Source organism: Eriocheir sinensis, chromosome 17 (assembly GCF_024679095.1).
Source record: "Eriocheir sinensis breed Jianghai 21 chromosome 17, ASM2467909v1, whole genome shotgun sequence".
Classification (NCBI taxonomy): Eukaryota; Metazoa; Arthropoda; class Malacostraca; order Decapoda; family Varunidae; genus Eriocheir; species Eriocheir sinensis.
Genome location: NC_066525.1, coordinates 5,357,684 through 5,368,158, shown reverse-complemented (window position 1 = coordinate 5,368,158; position 10,475 = coordinate 5,357,684). Strand labels below are relative to the sequence as shown.

The 10,475-nt window shown below is 42.1% G+C and overlaps 1 protein-coding gene and 1 long non-coding RNA gene across 4 annotated transcripts in view; one reads left to right on the top strand and one right to left on the bottom strand.

Moving 5' to 3' along the window:
• Positions 1 to 8,306, top strand: part of LOC126999838 (uncharacterized) — a 106,912-nt gene extending 98,606 nt beyond the window's left edge. For both annotated transcript variants that reach the window (XR_007753634.1, XR_007753633.1), the window contains 2 exons: positions 7,798 to 7,977; positions 8,161 to 8,306. This is a non-coding gene — a long non-coding RNA (uncharacterized LOC126999838). The remainder of the gene's footprint in view (positions 1 to 7,797; positions 7,978 to 8,160) is intronic.
• LOC126999835 (RNA polymerase II elongation factor Ell-like) overlaps positions 6,101 to 10,475 on the bottom strand; it is a 130,072-nt gene continuing 125,697 nt past the window's right edge. Inside the window, exons 11-13 of one of the 2 annotated variants that reach the window (XM_050862867.1) lie at positions 8,153 to 8,346; positions 7,857 to 7,955; positions 6,101 to 6,636 (exon numbers count right to left, since the gene is read on the bottom strand). The gene's annotated coding sequence lies outside the window, so the exon portion shown is untranslated. The remainder of the gene's footprint in view (positions 6,637 to 7,856; positions 7,956 to 8,152; positions 8,347 to 10,475) is intronic. The other variant, XM_050862866.1, reaches the window with a different exon arrangement.

Here is a 10,475-nt window from a genome sequence, read left to right as displayed (position 1 = left end):
CATTCTTTATTACTACCTTCTTTTCATTTATCTCCCCTCTCTCTCCTTTCTTTCCTTCCTTCTTTCTAACTTCATTCCTACTCCTCTCTCTCTCTCTCTCTCTCTCTCTCTCTCTCTCTCTCTCTCTCTCTCTCTCTCTCTCTCTCTCTCTCTCTCTCTCTCTCTCTCTCTCTCTCTCGTAGGTATAGTGGACGCAGTACTGACGCAAGCACAGAAGTAGGTCAGTACTAACCTTCGAGGCATCTTGGTACTCCTCACGTGGCAGGAGGTTCTTGAGACGTGCCCCGCGCCCTGCCTCTCTGCCTGTCTGTCTGTCTCTTCCTTCTCACCGCCTGGAGCTGACCTGTGCGTGTGCTGACTTGGAAGGTGACCAGAAATCCTTCTTCCGCCTCAGTACTTTTATGTTTCCTATTATTAACCCGGTACAGAGCGGGGATCATGTTTCTTAATGGTCCTTCTAAGCGAGAAAAATGAGAATAAATCATCACTCACACAAACCATTTCATAATATATTCAAAGCATTTGTGATCAGTTTATGCATCATCTATTTTGGGGGGTTTATGTCATGGCACAAGTTTGGCCCGTCGCTGCTACCGGGTTAAACGTATCGAGCTTCCATTACGACTATTTTCCAAGGCCACAGAGAAGATTAACTGGGTGTTCATGCCTGATTTTCCTGTTCATGGTGCAGAAGTCATTTAAAACTATCACCAGGGTCACAAAACAATCCATTCTTGAACGTATCGGGCTCCTTTTACGACTATTATCCAAGGCCACAGAGTAGATTAACCGGGTGTTCGTGCGTGATTTTCCGTTCAAGATGCAGAAGCCGTGTAAAACTATCTCTATAGGATCACAAGACAGTCCATGAAAATCCCATCAACTTCTAATGGAGGCTTTTCAAGTAGGCGAACTGAGGCTCCGATATGTTTAATAATACGGAGTTTATTATATATCGTCACCTTCGTAAGCAAACCGCCGAAGTCAATATTTTCTACTTTACAGGAAATAGGATAAGAACTGTCATTATCTCATTTGGCTTAATATTTAGGCAGAAATGAAAAGGCTAATTCAAGAACACTCAAACCCTGAATGACGAAGGCAACTATACAAAAACGGGCGTCACGTGTTAATAAGAAAAGTGATGTAGACAAAAACCTGGAAATCGCTGAAACATGACTTAGGCGATTATTATATGAGGGTGACGATATGTCATCATGGACCTCCGAAGGCAGTCCACGTTTTAGTATTGAAACATGCAAGGTCACCGCGGCAATGACCCCGGGTGTCGCTCTCTATGAAATTTAAAACCCAACAATCATTTCCTGGGTCTGAAAGTTATTTTTCATCGCCCGAGCCGGAAATGAACTCCCGGGAGAGCGGACTTGACCCGGTCTGGGCACGTATGGATGGTGTGTGGCTTTCAAATGCAGGGCGCGGTAACATGAATCTGTTCTTGTTTTGTGTACCAAGGACAAGGCCAGCAGGCGAACATGAACTCCCCGTCGACGTGTGCCTCGTGTCGTTACCTTAGCCAGTGTCAAGGGAAGTCCGTATTGCATGGTAGGGGTGAAGCTGCCCCCCCTCCCCCCGCCCCCTGCCTAACACCTCTTTAATTAGACGCCTACCGTATATAGTCTATCATTGCAAAAGAGAGAGAGAGAGAGAGAGAGAGAGAGAGAGAGAGAGAGAGAGAGAGAGAGAGAGAGAGAGAGAGAGAGAGAGAGAGAGAGAGAGAGAGAGAGAGAGAGAGAGAGAGAGGAATTAATGGAGAGAAGGAAAAAAAAGGAACGAAGGAAAACAGAGAGGAAATGAAGGAAGGAAAGAATGGATAGAAGAATTATGAGAGAGAGAGAGAGAGAGAGAGAGAGAGAGAGAGAGAGAGAGAGAGAGAGAGAGAGAGAGAGTTTAATAATGGTCTTTAGATACGTATAACATTGAATCCATGGTCACATAATGGACACCTCCCCAGCTGACGCAAAAACCTAGAAATTTAAATACGTAAGTGAGGGAGAGTTCATGTAAAATAACTAACACTTTTACCGATCTAGATTCTCCTGGGAAAAAAAATATATTATGACAAAAGATTCCCCACAATAGTATAGCCACTGACGCCACCTTTAGTGATTTATATATATTTAGTATCTCACAAGCTCCAGATTAGAATGATTGATTGCTGGTTTATTGTTGCGGGTATACAACAAAGGAGAAGGGAGGAAACAGCCATCCCAACCCCCAGGCAATACATAGTGTGATTGTACAGCCCCATGAAACTAAAAAGGTATAATGGTATAGAGAACAAGTGATATGGTAAAAAATATGATTCGGTGACCGTGTATATCATTTCCAATTTGATCTGCTGCTTAATATTCTTGCGGCTAAAAGAACAAAATAATCGCAAGAGTTTACATTTTCTCGAAATAATACACATTTACGGAAAAGTGGGAGGTTGCATGAAAAAAAAAGATTATCGTACTCGGAACATTGCATATATCGGTTGTGGAACGAGCGAGGTGGCGGGCAGTGATGCTACTCGGTTAGTTCTGATTTTCGTGTTCCTGACGATGCTGTGTGCTGAAATAACATGAAAGGAAAAGAAAAAAAGGCAAATACAGAAAGAAGAGAAGAGAGAAAGGGTTGACAGTACCGAGAAAAGAGGAAGAATTGGATCTGCTTGTAACATGCTCTGGTGGTTGGACATCAGCATCGTCAGCCGTCAACTATTAGGCTTTTTTTTCTGGCCAAAGTGACAGAAACGAGCACCGAGGCCACGCGCAGCTATATAGCGTGTGCTCCCAACTTTCCTTTTTTTTCCGACCCTAACACAGCTACTCTTGCGTGTTGAATTCTGCCGTATCATCTGGCGTTTGTGCTAAAAAGAAAAAAAAAAAGGTCCTTCGTTTTTGTTCTGGCAAATTTTGATGAGTTTGGAGAGAATCTGTTAACCGCTTCTTGGGGAAAATCACTAGTTTCGTTTTGTTTTTATATAGTGAATTTATTTGCCATTTAATTTTTTACACCCATTGCGCTTTGGAGGCTTTCTGTTAGATCTTATTGTACTGTTCATGTTTCTTTGAAGCCACTTCCTGAGAAAATTGTTAAATGTCGGTGTCAAGGGGGGCACAGCCTTCTCTGCCTGGAGGTGGTGTTAAATTTGGCTAGATTAAGATAAGGGGGGTCTGCAATGACTGTTTTACAACTCTGCCTAATGCCCAGTCCATGCGTGTTGAAAAGCGAGGGGCAAGGACATAGCCATGTCTCATTCCTGTTTTCACAGGGAAGAATTTAGAAAGGGATGACAATATGAAGATGCATAAGGGATTTGGATAGAATAGGGATGAACAAGAGTAAGAAGTCGTGTGCCGCGGGGCCACGGAAGGGTAGAGAGAGGCATGCGGTTAGCAAGTTCGGAAAAGCAGTCAGCATTAAAGTATTGATTGAAAATAGAAAGAGATGCATCACTGTAGTGGAATATAAGAGGTAGAAGATTGTAGGTAAGAGGAGGGGAGTTGATGAGATGAAGAGCTTGACTACTTGCTCCGAAGAGGCTGTTTGTAGAAACCCCCTCACGCACACGCATGATAATTTATTTTCTTTACAGTACCGAAAGCAGCTTTTGGGGAAATAAAAAGAGCTTGCTAATCATGCACACTCCATACAAAATATGCACGAGAGTACATACTCCATGAGAGGGCAGAGAAAGCCCTAATATAAGGAAAGCACCAGGGAGGAAGAGAAAAAAGTATAGACGATACAGAACACCTAACCTTGAGGAAACTGATTTAGCTGCAGATATGAAGTTTCCAACTAGGACTCTGAATTAAGGATAGACCAAGAATATTCAGTGTGGAAGAAGGGGACAGCCGAGTGTTTCTGAAGAATAGGGAACAGGTGTTTGGAATCGAGTTGACAGGTAGACAAGTTGAGCTTTTGAGGCATTGAAGGATCCCAAGTTTCCTCTGACCCATTCAGAAATGATAGGGAGTATTCAGTTGCGTTAGGCCTTGAGTTCTGAAATTCTTTTTGGGAAGGTCTTTGGTTAAAAGATGTTGAATAATGAAAAATAGTCGTCATCGTAAGAGTGGAAAGAATAGTTTGTTTGGGAAAGATCATCAATGTAGTACAACTGAAAAAAAGAGCGGAACGTAGAACAGAACCCTGAGGAACACCACTAGTTTAGGGATAGAACAGTGACCATCTACCACAGCATATATAGATTGGCCTTTAAGGAAACTCCGGGAAGTTTAAAAGTTTGTAGAAGACATGCGACAATTGAAGTGAAGTTAAGTAGGAAATGAGATATTAGCTTGTCTAATGGTGTGAGCTGCGTTTATGTAGTTTGGTGTGGAAAGTAAGAGGATTTGTCTGTAAAGAGTATGCTGAACTAATATAGTGTTAATGACACAGCAGGGCACAGTCGGTGCACAGCTCACCCGTGTCCCAGGTAATGGGTCCCCATCACAGGGTCGAGGGCCAAGGCGACGGATATGAGCACCGCCGTCACGCGCAGCTGTAACATTTGCACATGTCGGAAATTTTTGTATATGAAATTACCTCCCAGCAAATCATACATCATTAGGGAGGAATAATTTTTGGGTCAATTGCACTTCGGGTAATGATAATATAATTCTAATTTACGACGGTAAATCATGGGAAATTCGTTTACACCAGTAGTCCTGGTAGTTGGGGTTAGGACGTGTTAGGCAACTTTGAGGCGTGTCATAATTACGTATCCAACAAGTGCATAATTCGTTCTGTGAAACTCCATTTAGTTATTCGCAGCACCCAACTTTATCTTCTTCAGTCCTCCTTATCACGTCGATTTTCTAATCGTTCACAAGGGTACTCAACCGATGTAAGACTTATATATTTATCTGAACCTATTTTTTTTTCTTGTATTTTAGCTGAACAAAGCAAAAACAAGGCAAGACCAATCAGAGAAGAACCAAGACATTTGATAAAAAAAAGAAATTTATACAAATGATTATCTTTATATAGTAATAAGTAACTGAATGAGATACCTACAGCTAGTGTTTACTGCATCCAAATATCGCATCACTCAAATATTTAAAAGAACATAATATTTGTACTCATCTAGTCCATCGATGAAAAATCGACAATTTTTTAATAATAATAAGTTACACAATGCTGTCGTGCTCTGTTGCTGGGGTATGCTGGATAAGGTGAAGTGTGAACTTTCAGAAATCCCCGGACAGGTGCCGAGGCCACATGATCGATAATCCCTTGGAAAATAGTCGTCTTCGTTTGACCTGTAACGCTTTGTATCGTCTCTTAGTTAGAGGTCCTCTTATTCACACTTTCCATATCAGTAGTATGTAACTTTCCTCACTGTGATACGCTATCGCATTATAATTTTCTGCTTGTTGATGAAATCCCTTATTTTCCCTGCACTGCGGCAGGAAGAAGAAAATTAAAAAGTCGGATGAGAGAAAATTAATAGTGGAAGTAAACAATGAAGATAATTATCACTAGAAAAAATGGGGTGAGGACGCCTGCAGGGGCTTGAGGTCCTAAAAGATCCCCCTTCCCCAGCCATGAATCCTCCCCGTGGCCATTAATGAAGGTCTCCCATTGAGCCTTCTCCTTCCGTTCCTCCTTCATGATATTGAGGTTGCTAACGTACACCATTTGAGTCTCCCATTGCACAGTTTCATTTTCTATTGCACCGTTGGGAATATTTTTTTTTTTACACATGGCAGGGTCGAGGAACAACTAACTGAATAATAGTAAAGGAAAGGAAATAGGAAACAAGAAAAAAAAAAAGACCACTAGGAAATAAATGGGGCGAGGTCTTAAAACGATGACAAACAACCCCCAGGCATTGGGGCCAGTCCCCGGCCATGAAACCTTCCCGTGGCTCCCACAAGCGTGCCATTAATGGTCTACCTTTGATCCCTCTCCCTCCATCCCTCTTTAATATTCTTGGGGTAAAGTTGTCTGGCAATAGAAGCAAGGTAAAAGATTTACTAAATTATTTGAGTCACCCTTTTGATTCTCATTTTTCTAATTCATGAACCAAGAGAAATAGTGACGCAAACTATATTATACTTAAGAGAAATAAGGTAATTTAAAATATGTAACAGATTATAACGTTTAATGACAAGATACTGTTTTAGACATTGTCTTGTAAAAGTTACAATATCTTACAGAACTTCAGTTTTGCATACATATACTTCATGAATAGTGTAAGGTGCAAGATATTTACATGCATTGTAAGTACCTATTAAATTGATTGCTTCGATGATTCTATGTACTCCTTATCTATAATTATATAACATACAAGTTTGTAAGCTTTTTTTAATCTTTCTACATGGGTATTATAGATACTTCGGAGACCCTCCGGAGAAAGCCCCTAGAGCTTGCCACAAAAAAAAAAATTATAAAAAAAAAAAATCAAAACAAGGGGTCCACGGACTTATAACAAGGAAGCTCATCAATCTTGCAACTCTGCTTAATCGCCGAGTCTGACACACTACAGTTCTGGAGAGATAGTTGCGTACATGTACTGTTGAGACGTGGTGATGATGGTAGTGGTGAAGCGAGCGCACGGGAACGTCAACACACATTCATGAACCCAAACAGGAAGCCCACGAGACTGCTGCCATCAACCTGTAACTTACTGAAATCAGTCTACAGCAACCGGATAAGGGAATTTCTACATGGTGAACATCTCACAAAACCGGACTTTCGACTACGGTAAGAACAAGCACTACAAATAATTCACTGTGTTCACCGTGAATGTACTGATATCGAACACCCATAACCGTGACATGTCGCACTGACGCACGAGCGGAGGAATCATGTTACAGTAAGGAAATTACTTACTCCCCAAGTGAAAGGAGAGATCTTACATAAAATACAATTGCCTGCAAATCTGTACTAATGAGATGCCTACCCAAGTATACATGTAAATGCTTCCTTTGTCTTATAATCTTACATAATTAAGGTTAGGCCCAATTAGGATGTTAACTAAACGCGCAGATTTACTCCCACTCCAGGAATAATCTTATTAGGCAGCAATTCTTACCAACCTCCGCCTACCAGTCCCCGCACAGAATTTCCATATTCAAATTACAAAAAAACACTTAAAACCTACCTTTGTTCTAAAAAATTTCAACACTGCATGCACATCCCAAGCCTCCCTTCCCTCTCCCAGACCCCAAGCCCTCTTTTCATCTCGCACCCCATCCCAAGCCTCCTTATCCTCTCATCCCCTATCCAAAGCCTACCTTTCATCTTCCATCCATCACAAGCCAGCCTTTCATCTCCCATCCCCCATCACAAGTCTACCTTCACTCTCCCTCTTAATCCAGGAAGTTCAACCGCTTACCCTTATTTGCCTTAACTAATGCAAAACTTCCCCTTAATGTTCCCAGATATGTATCCTTACTTGTGCAGACGAAGCCACCGTACCTACGAGTTTCATGGAGAATATGGCATATACCAAAGCTTCTGTCCTCCCCTTGAGAGCTATGGACATCCTCCCCAGGGCCCGTGAGAGGGGGGTGAAGCTGGTATCTTTACACCAGGGCCCGGTCTCAAAGGGGGCCCGGCCTCAAAGGGGGCCAGTCAAATTCTAAAATCCTGATCCCCCCAGCTGGATGGGCTCACTTCGCTCGCCAAATGGTAGGGGCCCAATGACACTCATAGTACCAGGGCCCAGTGATGGCTCTCCCTGGCCCTGATCCTCCCCCCTACACTACCACCACTGACACCACCCTCCCACTACTACAACATACTGCTCAGCGGCTCCAACATTTTGCTCTTTTTTTACAGCAACGGAGACAATTCAAGGGCGTAAAAAAAAAAAAACCTACGAAAAAACCGTTACTTACTGCTGAATAGAGTAGAGGAGTGGCCAAAAAGAGAAGTCAATTTCAGGAGGTGTATGGATACCCTCGTCGCCCACACCTTAGCCGGGCCGTTGTTCACAGCTGCAGGAAAAAAATATGCTAGGTAAGTCACACCATCGCGATCCAGTCACTAAGGCCTATATAACATTGTAAATACAGCCATTTAATCATTTCAGATCAACAATCACGACATTATATAGAAAAACACTAAACTACCTTACCAGTCACCAAAAGATGTACAGAGACTCCTACAGTATATTAACCACAGCTAATCTTACCTTTACAGTGGACGGGGTGAGAGTGATGGATGCCGCTACACCGAGAGAAAGACGAAACCTCGGCTCGCACACTCTTCGGAACCTCGACTCGCTGCATGGATTCGCTTCAACTGCTCGTTCGTTTCCTCGCGCCGTCGCCTTGTTAACTTTTCACAATAATTCATCCTTTTTGAAACCATTCTTGCTCTGAGATTCTGTAATGACAATGTTTATCCTGTGAATGGAAACTGCTGAAGCTAATATATATGTTTTATTATTAACTTGCAAACCATCTACTAAACGGACCTCAAAAACACAAGCGAGGTCACCATAATGGTCTGTACAAGTTAATTAAAAGAGCAAGCATTCTACATTTATTCAATTGTTTGAATTTTCTCCCAAGGGCCCGAACACACACACACACACACACACACACACACAACATCTATGGATCACCTGCATTTAACTCATTAGCGGTGACAACGCTTACACGAGAGAGAGAGAGAGAGAGAGAGAGAGAGAGAGAGAGAGAGAGAGAGAGAGAGAGAGAGAGAGAGAGAGAGAGAGAGAGAGAGAGAGAGAGAGATCATAAGGATGGAAGAGGATGAGGTAGAAAAGAGAGGGAGGGGGGAAACAAGTAAAAGGAAATAGGAGGAAAAGAGATAAATGAAGTTACATAGAAATTCAAACTGCACAGATACCACGAACTATGGAGTAGTATTCAAGTTAACAATACTTACAAGCAGCCAACTGGAGAGAGAGAGAGAGGGGGGGGGGGGGGGGGCGGTCAGAAAGTTTAGTTGATAGTTATGATTCTCTCTCTCTCTCTGTAGGCCCCGAGCACCTCCGTCTCCCCGTCATGAGGAGACTCGACGAAGGTGTCCCTGGTGATGTTCCGGCCAGGGCAGCAGCGTGATGGAATGAGGCTATCTATTCTTACACGTGTCCAGCTCCCATCACGACTATTCTCCAAGGTCACAGAGAAGACTAACCGGGCTTTCATGGGTGAATATTCCCGTGAAAAACTATCACCAGCGTCACAAAACACCTAGTCCATGAAAAGCTCAGGAACTTCTACGGGAGGATTTTCGAACAGAGGAATTGAGGTGCAGAGACGTTTAGGATTAAGTGTTAAATTCCAGATGTTGCCCGACACTTTTTAGTCACCTACAAAAAGTTAATGAGAAGAGCTACGGCATAAGCTTGGTGGTTGACAATAATTAATAGTAAAAATGTCCACTGAGAGGCGTGGGAATGCAGTAGGAAGACTTTTGTGACACTTTACTGTTAAACAATGAATTACCCAACGACCCAGGGGGCTGAGGAGGCAACACACACACACACACACACACACACACACACCTTATACAAATTGTGTTGTGTAAGCTCCGAAATGTTTGAGAAATGGGCCTCGGAGCCATAGATAGTAACAGCATAACAGAGTGATTGCCTTGTTGAGTACTTTAACTTTGTCTGGAATCATGCGCACGTAAATTAGTGAACTAAAACGTAAAAACTATAAAATTTATGATGCAGATCGAGTATAGATTCACAATGTAAGAAAAAAATATACAAGTGTCAAATATTTCTGCGTTATAAAAGGTTAACAAACAAATGATTAGGGTGGGTGAGCTATTGTAAGTATGGATTCACAATGTAAGAAAAAAAATATGCAAGTGTCAAATATTTCTGCGGTATGTTTGAATAAGGTTAATTAACAAATGATTAGGCTGGGTGAGCTATCGTAAGTATGGATTCACAATGCAAGAAAAAATGCGTGTCAAATATTTCTGCGATACGTTTGAATAAGGTTAACTAAGAAATGATAAGGCTGGGAGTGCTATTGTAAGTATGGATTCACAATGTAAGAAAAAAAAATGCGTGTCAATTATCCCTGCGATATGTTTGAATAATGTTAACTAACAAATGATTAGGCTGGGAGTGCTATTGTACATTGATGGGGGAATTAGCACTTTGCCTTCCCTCCACTGCTACGAGGTCTACGTATCGGGCTCCCATCAGTATTTTCCAAGGCCGCAGAGATTAACCGGGCTTTCATGGGCAATATTTCCCGTTCAAGATGCAGCAGATGTGTAAAACAATCACTAGGACCACAAAACAGTCCATGGAAATTCCAACAACTTCCACTAGAGCTAAGAGTTTCTAACACTAAACCATAACGTAACTTGGTAGGGCAACGCTCGGTCGCATTCCAAGAAAAAATATGTGGATAAAGATTAGTTTGTCGCCATAAATAATCTCCCTACATGCCTATCTTCCCTCACTACATACATAATGGCTGCCTATAGTATTTCTTCCACGCGAGTAAACATGCATTAAGACA